This window comes from Ochotona curzoniae, unplaced genomic scaffold, assembly GCF_017591425.1.
Source record: "Ochotona curzoniae isolate NIBS_2020 unplaced genomic scaffold, NIBS_Ocur_1.0 patch359, whole genome shotgun sequence".
NCBI lineage: Eukaryota > Metazoa > Chordata > Mammalia > Lagomorpha > Ochotonidae > Ochotona > Ochotona curzoniae.
In genome coordinates, this window is record NW_024466927.1 from 369,037 (window position 1) to 383,886 (window position 14,850).

At 38.9% G+C, this 14,850-nt stretch overlaps 1 protein-coding gene across 6 annotated transcripts in view; it reads right to left on the bottom strand.

The window, feature by feature from the left end:
* The window catches only part of LOC121167276 (lipoma-preferred partner), a 688,035-nt gene that overhangs the window by 170,031 nt on the left and 503,154 nt on the right, over positions 1–14,850 (bottom strand). The window lies entirely within an intron of this gene.

The window sequence follows — 14,850 nt, forward strand, 5'->3', positions numbered from 1 at the left end:
CACATCACTCTGTTCATTTGCCTAGCAGATGATTACAGCATTAGTACTCCATTTTGCTCAACAAATACTAAGAAGTCATTACAAACTAGTTGCATATTTATTTTTTTAATAAAAGAACGATGAATTCATCCTTTCCTTTTCATGAACCTTATAGTCAACTGGGAGATATACATATATAAATGGTTAATGAGAAAAATAGTTATAGAAAGCGCACAAGCAAAGTGTTGATGGAGACTTTTTCATGCATCCTGAGAGAAAGATTTCCTGAGAAGAGGCAACAGTGCGGATCAGAACTTTTTCCAGTTGAAGAATACGGACGATGGGGTTGTTTCTCATGTTTAGATTACAGAAAGGAAGCATCAAGAACTCCTGACACTTGTGTTTTTCTGGACCACATATAAAGCTTGAGGTAGAAAGCGAGATAAATCTTATCAAGAGCAGGGGCCCAGAAAATGAAGGGCCTTTTGTTCCAGTGAAGGAAGTTGAGTAATTCTTTTCCCCTCAGCACTGTTAACAGTCAGATATTGAACAGGATGGTTAGTCAGTGCCATTGGTACTAGGCTGGTGGGTGAACCAAAGAATAGCAATGTAAGAGAATCAAAGGTCAGATGAGAGAACACTTAAGATAATCAACCAATGATATAAATGCATAGAAAATGGAAAAAACATCAGTTGTTAGGTGAAAAATTAATTTTGTGTTATTTAAGTTGTTATTTAAGAGAATTTGTCATATTTCCCTTTGTCAACACTGTGACTTTGACTATTTCTAATATCCTGTTACAACATACATAATCAAAGTGTTATAAAAAAGACACAATTATTAAAAGCTTAGAAATGATGATATCCACAATGGCCAATGGGCACAGATATCAACAGGGGATGATTTGACCTTGATGGTTATGCATTCTTGAAATAATTGGCTAAGAGTTTCTTGTGTCAGAATAGTGTACATGAGTCAAACAAACCCAACAACTGCATATTCATTTTCCCATTAATTTCACCCTGCTAAATGAGTTGTCAAATATGAAAATCTTGTTAAAACATCCCTATACATATGTTGCTTTTGTTGCAAAATATTTATCTCAACAAGTACAAGATGGATATTAATCACATGGATGAGGTCTTACGCAGTAAATGTCTTTTATATACATTTTGGCCAGTTAGAACCTATTGGCCTTTTCTGTATAATAATTTTGCATTGTTCTAAAATGTACAGAACTTTGGAGTACAGCTATGTAGAAGACTGAAAGACTGAGCATCATTTATGCTTCTCATTAACATTACTCTTGAATTTTATTTCATTGTTGAAAGATATAGACTGGGGAAGGAAAAGCAGTAAATGATCTGTGGGCTGTGTCTGATGATAAAGGTAAGAAATAAAACTATACACTGGATCTGAGAATTATGATGTCAATTTCTTGACTGTGAAATATGAAATCTGAGACTCAAAAAGACCAGTGTAGGGTTAGTTTTGGTAAAATCACAGCAAGGTACAATCATAGATCCAGTTATTTATTGAAGACATTTTAAAATATAAATTTAGAGAATCCTCTGAACTATAGCCTATATCTGACATTCAGGGCTGTTGTGAGAGTTAAAGGGGCCATTATTTAATTTCTAGTTTATTAGCTTATTCACTCATTCTCACAATGGGAATTTCGTATTACTTGTGTAAGCAGACAAAACAGACATCTTTGCCTTTGGGAGGACAAGAGTCTGATCAGGGTAAGAAACATTTATAGATGATAACTTATTAAAAATGATATATTGGTGTTCATGTGCATGAATGCAAACACTAGACAAGTGATTGGCTGATATTATTAAACTTTAAATTGTACATCGCTAGCAATTCTAGGAAACATTTTTCACAAATACACATAAAATCATTTGATGACAGCTATTTATAGTGGTCATATTTGAGAGAAATGGGACTAAAAAATGTGCTCCTATACATCAGTGAGATCAAGTGACGCAACAATTGACAGTCATATTGTCAATCTCCCTGTAGAAATGTGCAAAGAGGATCAATAGATGTTAATAAGTCAATAAATCCAGCTATAGAATTAATCCTAAATGATTGCCTCATTTTTGTAAAGCAGGTATAGTGTACTTATTTACAAAGAGAAATGACTAAAAGGATAAATGCTGAAGCATTAAGGGGGGAGCTTTTTCTGGCCTGCAGAATCCTAGGGGGCATTTATAAAGTCATAATTCTTTACTTCACCACAGAATGTCTTAACACGACTACTTTGGGTGACAGAGATGCGCTGGATACTACAGAAGTCCTGGAGTAGGCTTCCAACGCAAGTCAGATGAGAACCTCTGAGGAACAGTCACAGCTCAACAGTTCTGTGCTGGTGATTGTGATGGGAACACAACTGGCTCAATGTGTAAGTTTGGAAGGGTGAGCTAATCACCGAGTGGCCCAACTGGATGTCTAGAGTGTTTTATGAGCTAGGGTTCCTAGGCCTTGGATGAAGCCATGGACAACAAAGACGCTGATGATCTATCTAATTCAATTTTTGGTAGAAATGGCATCAACAAAAAAGGGAAAATGTATATGCAGTTTCAAGAAGCTCACGTGCCACCAAGAAACATGACTGAATGTTCTTAAGAACAACAACATGCTAGAAACAATGCTAGGTATCTTTGCCAGGTGCATTATCTAGCAAATCGCAGAAAATTCTTTCTGGAGTATAGGTTAGAAGATAGAGGAAGAGAGTTATGAGACTGGAATAACATAGGGGTGTTCATCATAATATATTCACAGCAGAAATACAAGAGGGATTGTATTGTGACTGGAGGCAGAAATTTAATGATGACACCAAGTGGGTGTCTTTAGGTAAGTTCATGCAAACTTCAGATTTTGTTCTGTACTACGGGTTGCCTATGTATCTGCTGCTCTTTGTCAGAATTAATCTACTTCATATGCTTTACAGAATTTCAGTATTTCATACCAATAAAATGGGTTTCTTGCAAACCCTCCACCTACCTCTGTGGGAAGGGATAATCCCAGTTCAGGTAACAAAATAGAAAAGTATTCTACACCTTTCTGCCAGGTTGGTAAGGAAGGGGAGTTTGACCTGACTACAAATTCTATGCATTTGTTTTGCCATTATTTCCTATACAGAAAATGCTGGTAATGTATAAATAATGTTTAATAATAATTATATCAGCTTCTTTTAATTAAGTGGTCTACTGTTAATGAAAGCCTGATAACTCTTCCGTCCTATCTTAGAGTGAATCTTTAGGGAATGGACACAATTTATCATTATTTAAAGCTAATCCTTCTTGGACTTTTATTGTATATACACGTAGCAAGGAGGCCCAGTCTTTCCTCCATAAACTTAAGCCAGAAGATCAGATTTAACAGTTAGCATTCACATTTGAAACAGAAATTTAATTTTAAATTATCATCATTTTCAGTATTTTTTAATTTTAAGAACAATAGTATCATTACTTTTATTCTCTCACCAGTTTCTATTGGCTCTCTGAAATAATAAGTTTAGAAGATCTTGCTTTCTTTTACATCTTACATTTTATAAGATGCTACACATGGACTCCTTGTATTCCTTAGAAGGAAAAGGCCCTAAGAGATCATCAATGTGTCTTTATTTGGTTATAATATTCCTGCCACTACTTTCATCCCCAGTGTCCAGTACTTAGCACTTTTGTAATACATGTGAATCCTGAACCCTTAGTTATAAGGAGAATTACACCAGTGAGGATAGGAAAGGAATTTGTCTCACTGTTCTGTAGTTTTATTGCTGCTAAAAAGAGAGATAACCCCTATTAATTTATATCTCCTACTTAAACTTAGGACTCGGTATATTGTAACAAAAATTAACAAGCATGCCCAATTAATTTTTAATAAACACCTTCTAGCACAGTAGATGGGTAATAAAACAAATTTGAAAAAATGAGGGGAAGCATTGGATTTATATTATTTTGCTTTTTATTTAAAAGCAAAAGTGTTGCATACATAACAGCACATTCACTGTGGCAAAACATTCCTCAAACTTGCATCACACTTTCCAAACTTTACTGGCATGTAATTGGGAAATATTTACTAAACAGCCCTGCAGGACATGCAAGAGTGAAGACACTGAAGTTCAAGAAAGTAAGCAAGCAAAAATGAATGAAGCATCACTGTTGAAAGAAGGCAGAATCTTACTGAAACCAGGGAATGCTGAGTTTGGTGTACTTTTGCTACATTACAGGGTTTTTAGGGTTCCACCAGCATTCCTCTAAGCCCATCAAGGTCCATTGATGGATTTTATTCTACTGAATCCATTGTCTCTTTTAAGAGTACAAGCTTACTGCTAAACAGTAAAACAAAAAACTACGAAACAAATACAAAGCCTTCAAGCTTTACTAATAATAATAATTTACAAAACCCTTCTTCTAAGTAGCACTATTAATTTCTTATGTGTTCATCAAAAGGTTGGATTTCTTTGCAAAGGCAATAGACCATTATATGATTCATTAGTAAGTTATCAAGTACTAGATTTCATGGGACTCTGTCAAATTTTTCTTAACATTGTCTTCCCTAAGGGATCTGGCGATGCCAAAAATTACGTATAAAGTCAAATTATTTGGAGTTCTGACAAGTCATTGAAAGAAAGGAACACATAAATAGAGAATCCCAATAAAGTGTAAGCAAAAAAGCCATGGCAGGAATCCAGTGATCTGAACTTGGAGAAAGCTACCAGGAAGAGAAGGCACCTTTGTCTGATCTTGCAGGACAAACTAACTGAGAGAGAGAGGAAGAGAGAGAGAAAGAGAGAGAGAGGAAAGGAACAAAGAGTGAAGGAAGGGGAATTGAAAGAGACAGGGAGTAGAAGAATACCTGAAATATTCTAAGAATAGTATACAGAAAAAAGATATGAATCAGAAAAACTACTAAGAAATAGAAATTAGACTGCTAGGCTGGGGAGATGGCCTGTGGTCAATGAGAGCATTTTGTTTTAGCTAAGACAAAGTCACTAGGAGATTCCAAACTGGAGATGGGGGGGCAGCCTTTATTAAAGTCATGTTTCTCAAATAAAAGAACACTGGGAAACATCAAACCTACAGGCCATGAGGATGTGTTAAAAACAACCAGGCATAATGCTATTGCTGAGGGATGAATGAACACCTCATATGTTTAAAGAGGGTCTCTGTTATCTAAAAAGACTTCTATAAGGCAGAGACCGCTGGTGCACCACCAAATCTATTTCCTATTCTTTCTGGGCACACAGCTTGACCACACCTCTCATTCTCTGTTGCAGTTACATATGGTCATGGGAGATATTACAAGAGGGACAATATCACCCTGAATTACCACCAAGAGGAAAGGCATCCACTCACCAGGCTGGTTGGCTAGCTTCTGATTCCATGGAGGGACCAGAAAGAAATACACGCAACCACTAATGATTAAAGGCCATGGGGATATCAGTGCTTGATAATTTTTATGTTTACATGTCAGAATTTTTCTTTTTCTAATAAAGGTTATTAGAAAATACACAAACATGGCTTCTGCCACCAGTTTTTCCTTGCCATTGTTTCTCTCTCACTTGGGGCTCATGTGGTTGGCATCAAGGGAAGACTCAATATAGTGCCATATTTATGGTCAAAAATGGGTCTAGCTCCCTGGCAGCCATAGGAGCAGGACTGTACAACAATGAGAATGAGTTTTAGTCTTGTAGCAAACAAAATACATAAGGATAGAGTTTTTTATGTACAGCTAAACTTCATGAGATTAAGAATAACATTAATAACATTAAAGGCAACATTAATCGCATATATAACAAAACATAGTCTTTGAAGTGTTTTATATATTTTATATATTCCCACCTAGGAACCCATAATTACAGAAATACTACCTATTTAGAATAGCTTTAATCTTAATTTTGCCTTTAACTTGCCCAGAGATTTTGATCAAATCATTTCCATTTCCTGGGCCTTGGTTTCTTTATGTGCAATGTGATATTTTCAAAGCTTCCTTTGATTATACTGCCTCACATTTTTTTGCATCTGAGGTATACAGGGTGCCTACTATTACCCATGGTTAGAATGAAATTACAAATATATATACCACGGATACTATGTAGTCTATAAAACCTGATGATGCCCTGGGTAAGTAGAAACCGCATTTTTGTTGAGATTTCCATTTCTAATGGATACAGGCCACTTGTCAGCATCCCCTGAAGCATCCAGAACTTCACTCAGCGTTCTGAATCTGAGTAAGCAGTGGGCAGTTCATAGGCTTTCCACAGCCTACTGAACTTTCACTATACTTGGGTCATGAAATCTAGAACATAAAAAGTTAACCACCTAATCCTAATATTGTCCCTCCCTTTGGTAGAAGTGGAAAATCCATCATCTTTTTTAAACAGAGAAAAAGAAAAAAAGCACCATCAAGAGCCTGCACTGGCATGCAAATAGTGAAGACTCCCAGAACTCTGCCTTGATTTACTGCTATTGCAAATGCAAGAGGCAAATGGATATATAAAGGCTGCTTTTTTTTTTTTTTAGTGTTTTACAAATGGCTTTCCACCCATTCCAACAGCTGTCACTACATCAGTCTCCTGAGTTGTTCTGACGCTGACCTTGCTGTGGTCATTGTCCTCCCTTACATCCTCATCTGCTACTAGGATCCTGCTTACATGGTGTTACACAACTTGGATTTATTGCACTACCAGAAAAGCAGCACTCAGGCAGGTAAAACCAGGGAAAGCTAAGATATGCAGGAAGATTACATGATAATGAATACTCTATCACTCTGGGTACCAGAGCTGCTCATTCTTCTTGTCCATTTGTAATGATGTACAAGAGGTTCCTTCTCTCGGATGGAAAATAACTTCAATTATGTGTTCTTGAAAAAAGAAACATTGAAGTTATCTTCTTTTCAAAAGGTAGAATTAGCCCCATTTTAGAGCTGAAAGCCTGCCAGAAGAAAATATATTTTTGAATACTTTCATTCTCCTCCCCTCCCCCAACACTTAGCTGTGTCAAGTCTGCAGTTTGTAATTTCCTCTGATTGCTCCCACTTTCTGATTCTCACTGAATTATCATATTCCACTCTCAATGTCTTGCCATCACCAGGGAAAGCTGTTTTGGGGGGACACCTTTTCTATTTGTTAAAAGCAACAGAGCACAGAACACTAACACGATGGGACTGACTTTAACAGAAATGCTTACGTGAACCTGTTTCTCTGCCTCACTGGAATAGAGCATCATGCACTTGGCTATATTCCTAAGCGCTGTTTTCTTAAAGAATGAATGGTAAGAGTATAACGAGACAGACTTCTAAATTATGGCTCAAAATCTTGATTCTAGCTTTGAAACCCATCCTAGTCCATCTTAAACTTTCTTCTTCTTTTTTTTAAAGATTTATGTTTATTATTATTATTATTATTTTATTGGAAAGGCAGATATACAGAGAGGAGAGACAGAGAGGAAGATCTTCCGTCCAATGATTCACTCCCCAAGTGAGCACAATGGCTAATGCCATGCCGATCTGAAGCCAGGAGCCTCTTCCGGGTCTCCCACGCGGGTGCAGGGTCCCAAAGCTTTGGGCCGTCCTCAACTGCTTTCCCAGGCCACAGGTAGGGAGCTGGATGGGAAGCTAGGCAGCCGGGATAGAACTGGCGCCCATATGGGATCCCGGGCGTGCAAGGCAAGGACCTTAACCACTTGTGCCACCGCGCTGGGCCCCATCTTAAACTTTCTAAAGCTTGACTTTGTATCAAATTCTCCTTTCATATGATCCTTTTCTCATGACCTGCACGGACGCCTCCAAATCAACCTTCTTAAGCCACATTCACAGTCACTGCCAGACTGAATGAGGCTTAAATCCAGCCTGGTGGAGTCAATAGGAGAGTGACAGGAGCCAAAATAAAGGGCCAGGAGCCCACTAAAAAAGAGGGTGATAGCTCACAGAGCAAGGTTCTGCATCACACCCTCCATCTCCATGTACCACACTAACCCTAAAACACCCATGTGTGGAGAGTGAGATTTTGATTTTATGTTCAGCAGGACATCTGAATTCCCTAGGGATTTGTTCTTCTGTTCTTGCTTTTCTCATGCACAAACCAGGAAACAATATCCAATTCTTATGAAGAAGTTTTGCAAAACATTAGGCATCAAATAAATTGCACCTACAATTACCAAAGGGGAGCGTTTATAAATCATCTGCAAAGTCAGCAGAGAATGCTGGCTCTTCACTTTCCCATCTGTTAATCAAGTACTTGAGTGAGGTACGCCTGAACTTCACATTGTTGCTTTAGCACATTCTGCAGTTAATCTGTGCACGTTTAACTATAAATCTGGAGATTTATAACTGGCATGTTTTACCAGCTCTCTGAGATTTAAAAATTGTTACCACCTAACCTTTGACATCAAAAGATAAGGAATGAAAGCAGCTTAAGTTTGCTGATCTAGAGCACGGCAGCCATTCTTATGCTTTCCTAGTGGGATAAGCTCCAGGTAGATAAGAAACAGCAACCGGTGCTATCCACTCTGGTAGGCGGTAGATGGGAAAGGTAACAAATGGGAGCCCTAGGTCCTCAGGGTCAGAGAAACTAGGCAGGAGGTCTCTTGCCAACTAGTTAAAAGTTTTACTGAGCTTAGCTCTGTAGCAAGGTCGCCCTTCTTACAGGGGAATGCAGTTGTCTCCGCAAGTGAGAAATGCTCTATTTTCTCCACAAGACACTAAAAAGAAGCTATTTCCATGGTGCTATTACTAAAATCTGCATTTGTTTTCTCTTACTAATAGGATTCTTGAACTGTATACATACAAGAATTGACATAAGGGAAGCTAGAGAACTAGTATATGTTATTTCACCTAGATGGCTTCTTCTCAACACGATTCCTAAGAGTTTGCAAAGCAGAACAAACTTATTCAAGGTTGTCCTACGTCTTGGTCTTTGCTGTACTCCATTGACATATTAGAATAACCTCTGAGAAGACATTTCATTCACTTTCTAAAACGGTTTATTTTATTTTTATTGGAAAGTCAGGTATACAGAGAGGAAGAGAGACACAGAGGAAGATCTTCCATCCATGGACTCACTTCCCAAGTGGCCGCAACAGTTGCAGATGTGCTGACCCAAAGCCAGGAACCAGGAATCTCTTCCGGGTCTCCCACATGGGGTGCAGGGTCCCAAGGCTTTGGTCTGTACTCGACTGCTTTCCAGACTACAAGCAGGGAGCTGGATGGGAAGTGGGGCTGCTAGGAGAGAACTTAAGCTGCTAGGCTACTGTGCTGGGCCCATTTCATTCATTTTTGTTTAGTTCCCTGGAATCATGCAGCAGGCTCTTTTCCATTTGGGAAGGCTTTCCCACAGTGCACAGCCCTCTATGCACTCATTCACAGGAGAGCTGTTCCTTGCCCAGAACTCCACTGCAAAGCAGCGTGTATCAGAGAGCAAGCGCAGCTCTAGCCCTGATTGGGTTCAAAGTCACTGTCTATTCAAGATGGGGCTTCACTACTCCCTTATGGACAGATATGTAGATTCTCATAATTTTTGACATTATGTTTTTTTAAAATTAGAAGACAGCATATTAGTACATTTGATAACTACAACTTCATTAGAAACAGACACACACACACATGCATATATGTATAAATAAGTGAATATGAGAATATATGTGCCTGGGTAAGTATGAGGAACGGATACTAGTAGAAAATATATCTATTAATAAGGCTTATATCAGGACGGTGGGATTAAAAATAATGAATTTTTTAAAAAATAAGAAATTGATCACTCAGTATTTCCTTGAGTGGTTTTACAGATCAAGGTGGGAGAGAATACAGATCGCAAAGTGTGGACAAATTGAAAAGAAATGGAAGGCACCTAGATTTTTCAGTGTGATCTGCATAAAACACTTTCCTACTGTACAAGCTGTTTCTATTTAGTAGGATTGACAGATGCCTCAACGTGACACAAGACACTGAAATAACATGCAAATCAGTTTTTCAGTTCTAATATGCAAATCTCATATTTGGCACATCACTTTCCATGGCTGAGGTAAATTTCTGTTTCTGACTTTTTCGTGGGAAATGCACACCAGCAAACAAATGGTTAACTCCTCAAATTTCACCGAACACAAGGTGGTTTTCATTTGAGTCAGAGGGGCTCTTGCTTAGCCATCCAAGGCACCTGGGATGCAAAGAAAGGGCATGTGTTCTGTTCAAAAACAATGCCACTCTTGGCAAACCCTCTTTTGACAGACATACTGATCACACTGGATTTCTGGGTCTCAGCAGGGAGGCAAGTGGAGTACTTAAGTGAGAATAAGAGAAAAAAAAGGATTTTTTTTGCTTGACCTGTGAACATCAAAGTAGCTCAACATGCTGAGCATAGATGCTTTTAGTCAGAAAAAAAAAAAAACAGAAGTCAAAAGCTCTTGCTTCTATAGTATTTGAGCAGCACAGAAAGTTGTACCACCTGTAGTGGCATTTATATTAAATTATCCACAAATACTAGTAATTAATTAGGCATCAAGGCAGTCAGCAAAATGAAATACATCTGATCTGTGGAATCTGTAATTATGTCAGGAAATTAAGAAGTGTGAGGGAGAAATAAAACAAAGCCAAACACTGCTGTCCTCATCAGCCTGCCTTTAGCACACCATAAGCACAGGATCTGGATTTGCCTGCTTGTGTTCAAATCCCAGATCCCCTACTGCCTCAACGAACCATGCTTGACTTCACTACTTCAAGCATAAAATGAGGTCAATTGGATTTATCTCCTGAGAAAAATGAGGTGGTCCATATAAACCATGTACCACTTGCATCTGTTAAGAAATCACCATCCTAAAAGACAGGTCATCTGAAATTAATACTCTTCAAGTGCATCAATGGATGAAGCAGGTTCCCGGAAAAGAGAGGTTGCACTGGGCTGCAGTGTATCAAACATGTGTCAGGAGAACATAGGCTGGAACTAGAATTCAGAGTTCAGGTGGAATGCTCAGCTCTTTCATGGGATTAAAATCTCTTTTGTTTCTGATGGTCCTTTTCAGTCAAAAAGGAGCCTGCTCAACACCCGTACACAAGGCCATGTAATATTTCTAGAGCAAGAGCAACTTCTTGTTTTAAAGAAACAAACCAAGGTACTAGCTTCTTGAATACATCCATATATATGAATACACTTATATATATATATATATGTATGTATATATATATGGAGGGAGAGAGAGAGAGACTAAGGTAAAATCATACCCATAATACCTGGCAGATCCAGGAGTGAAACGCAAGCCTACAGATCCAGGCTTGGTGTTTTTCCACTAATTCACAGCTGCCTCTATATATTCATTTAGAAATATGAAACTTACATGATCTATCATAAAGGTTAATCAAGACAGTCAACCTCACTGATTAAAGCATGATGCTAATTATATGAGAGGTTGGAGACCAATGTGGCCCCGTTTTACTTTCAGAAACACTGATTGTGGTATAATGGAGAAAGTGTGGGCTTCGGAAATAGAACTAGGTGGCTCAAATACCAAGTGATACCACTTATTTTAAACAACATTTCACAGGTTTTCAAAAAAACGTATCCTAGCATTTGCTGTTTCATCTCGAAACGAGGCCAAGGGAGCAGGCAAGAAGGAAGGGAGAAATGCTCCATTATAATCCACTTGAGCGATGCACAGCTGTGCTAATACATTTTTTAAAAGATTTTATTTCTATCTTAAAGACAGGATTACAGAGATAGAGATACAGAGAGATATTCCATCTGCTGAAAACCTCCTCAAATGACCGCAAGAGCCTGAGCTGGGCCAGTCCTAAGCCAGGAGCTTCTTCCAGATCACTTTCATGTGTGTAGTACCCCAAGGAACTGAACCATTTTTTGCTTTTTCAGGCACATTTGGCAGGGAGTGGGCTTGGAAGTGGAGGAAACTGAGACTTAAGCTGGAGCTGATATAGAAATGCCGGCCCCCACAGATGGATGCTTAACTGATTGCACCATGGCATCGGCCCCCATGCTGATATGTAAGTTTCTCATGATGATTTGTATCAAGTGCTCACATACTGGCTGAATCGGAGTCATGAAAGTCTTCCAAGTGTGGCAGGCAGGTGGATGACTAACTGAATGGTTTAATGTGGAGAGGAAAGTTCATGTTCTCTTACTGAATTTAAAGACCATGATCATTGAATATTTCTAACTGATCATCCACTATGCTTAAAGTAATAGTAAACTCATTGGCAGAATTATTTTTTAAAGACTTATTTTATTTCTTTTGCAAAATCAGATATACAGAGAGGAGGAGAGACAGAGAAAATCTTATGTCTGATGATTAATTTCCCCAGTTGGCTGCAATGGCTGGAGCTGAACCGATCTACAGCTAGGGTCCCAGAGCCTCTTCCAGGTCTCCCACGTGCGTGCAGGGTCCCAAGGTTTTGGGCCATCTTCAACTGCTTTCCCCAGGCCACAAGCAGGGAGCTGGATGGGAAGTGGGGCTGCCGGAATTAGAAACGGTGCCGATATGCGATCCTGGGGTGTTCAAGGAGAGGACTTTAGCCACCTGTCTACTGTGCTGGGCCCTCATTGGCAGAATTTCTTATGCCTTTCCCACAAATGCTAAAAGGCAGAAATGCATTGGTTACTGATTTATATATTTGTTGGGTTTATAATCTGAGAGTGAAAATCATGAAGGTATACTGAGTTTACTGAGTGCTCAGCACTTGCCAGGCAAAGTGCACAATACTAAATTTTTAAAAAAATGAATTCCAGCAGCGAGTTACTCTCCTGATGTTACAAATGAGGAAAGTGAAACATAAGATCTTGGCAGTAACTGGAGAACCTGCAATTTGTATGCAGCACATAGCTCCAGATTGTGACACAACCCAACTGCCTCAGCCTCACAATTCACTGCATATTTTCCAGTATGTAATACTTATTTAGAAAGAAATTTAATCACACAGTACAAAGTCTTGAACTAACAACAGAAGTTTCTTAGCACTAAATACTACTTTCTTGATTAAATATTTCCTCTTCCCCAAATGGTAATAAAAGGCATAACGAGTAAGCTATGTAATTTTGTTGCAAATGGTAGGAGAGAAATCTTTGAGAGAGGCGATCATTTGATGTCTTTGCTCATGATTCAGCAAAAGAAGTAGAAGTGCTCTTCAAAAATTTCCTTTACCAATTTTACATACAAATTAAAATGTTAATAGCAAATCTTAAAAGAGCACAGGGAAGTACCAGGGAGGCAGGTAAAGGGCAAAAGATGTAAAAGACACAGATATTTTATTCCTACAAAGCTAAATGATGGGGGTGGAGCTGGAGCGGTGCAGCAGTTAAGGCAGTGACTGGGATGCCTACAACCCACACCAGAGTGCCTCTGTACTTCAGATCCAGCTTCCTGCTACTGGGGATCGTGGAGGGCAGCAGGTGGCAGCTCTAGTGCTAGGGTTCCTGCCACCCCAACAGGAGAATGCTGGAGTTCCTAGCTCCTGGCTTCAGCCTTTGGAAAAGTGACTAAGTTGATGGGAGATGATTTCCTCCTTTTATGGCTTTACTTTTGAAATAAAATGAAAGCCAACATAAAAAGCTAAAAGACAATGTCATATTAAAAGATGGAAGTGATAAAATGTCCAATTGGGTTTTGTGCTAACCATGAAGAAATAATAAACAGTATACAAAAAGAACATTCTATTTTGCAAGAATTTATGTCCCCCTCCTCCAAATAGAGAAAGTAACTTTGACTCCCTTGTACTCTGCAATCCAGTGACAGAAGGGTCACAAAACAGTAGATCCCACCACTTATAGTGAGAGGACCTCGCAGGGAACTAAGTCAGGTTGTCCAAGTTGGCCAAGTAAACAAGGGGGGTAAAATCAAGGGTAGAACTCTGCTCACGAAAGAATTTCTAATTCAAAACCAGTTTAGTTCTTGTACTCACAGCAGTGACACATTCTTGATGCTCTATAAAGTATGCACATTTTTGGCAAAAATCTTGGGAGCCCTAATATACATTTTATGCAGCATTCTGAGATCCCGAGATGGAAGTTGCTATAAAGTGAAATTCACTGCTGTTATTCTCAGCGAGCCTACACAGACTGACAACAGCTGGTGCCGGCAGATGTGGTCCACAGAGGATTCTGCCAGGCGGTGCTGGTATTATCCTGATGCAGCTTTCCTTTTCCTCGACTAACAAAGGGTGTTTCTCTTCAGCCTATGCAGTTCTCCTGGGTTTCCTGTTGTCACAGGTGAGTTCTAATCAAGCTGCCTCTATCCCCGCTCCTTTTCTCTCAACCATGATTTTTGAATGATACACATTACAGAGAAAGAAAATTTTCACCAGATGAGAATTTTCTTGATATGGATTTTAAGTATCTGGAGGTTATAATAACAATCCTTGTGGATTAACCACTTTTTACATGCATTTTCTCCTTTGAAATAATCCACACAGGTGAGTACTTTCACTAGCTCACTTACAGATAAGGAAATTGTGACACACTGAACCCAGATAACTTGTTCAAGATAACACAACCAGCATGAGAAATAGTTGGGATGTGTAGCCAATCACATTCCTTCCCATGTTCTGATAACTACGGAATCAAATTGAGAAAGACTGAATCCAACTCAATCCAACTCAGACTGAAATGAACTTGATGTAATTTAGTGTCATAAACATGCACAGGTTATTATAACCCCACCATGCATATCATCAAAACCTCAATAAGCTCCTTTGTCTTGTTCAATCTAACAATTCAGGGCAACTGGTAGGTAGCAAGTTATTGCTGGTGTTATTCTTCTCATAATCAAGGAATGTAATACAGTGACTGATTGGTGTCATTCAGTAGTACACTGACCCCTATGACAATGCCGAAAGTTATGGTCTCAGCTCTTAGTGCTTCT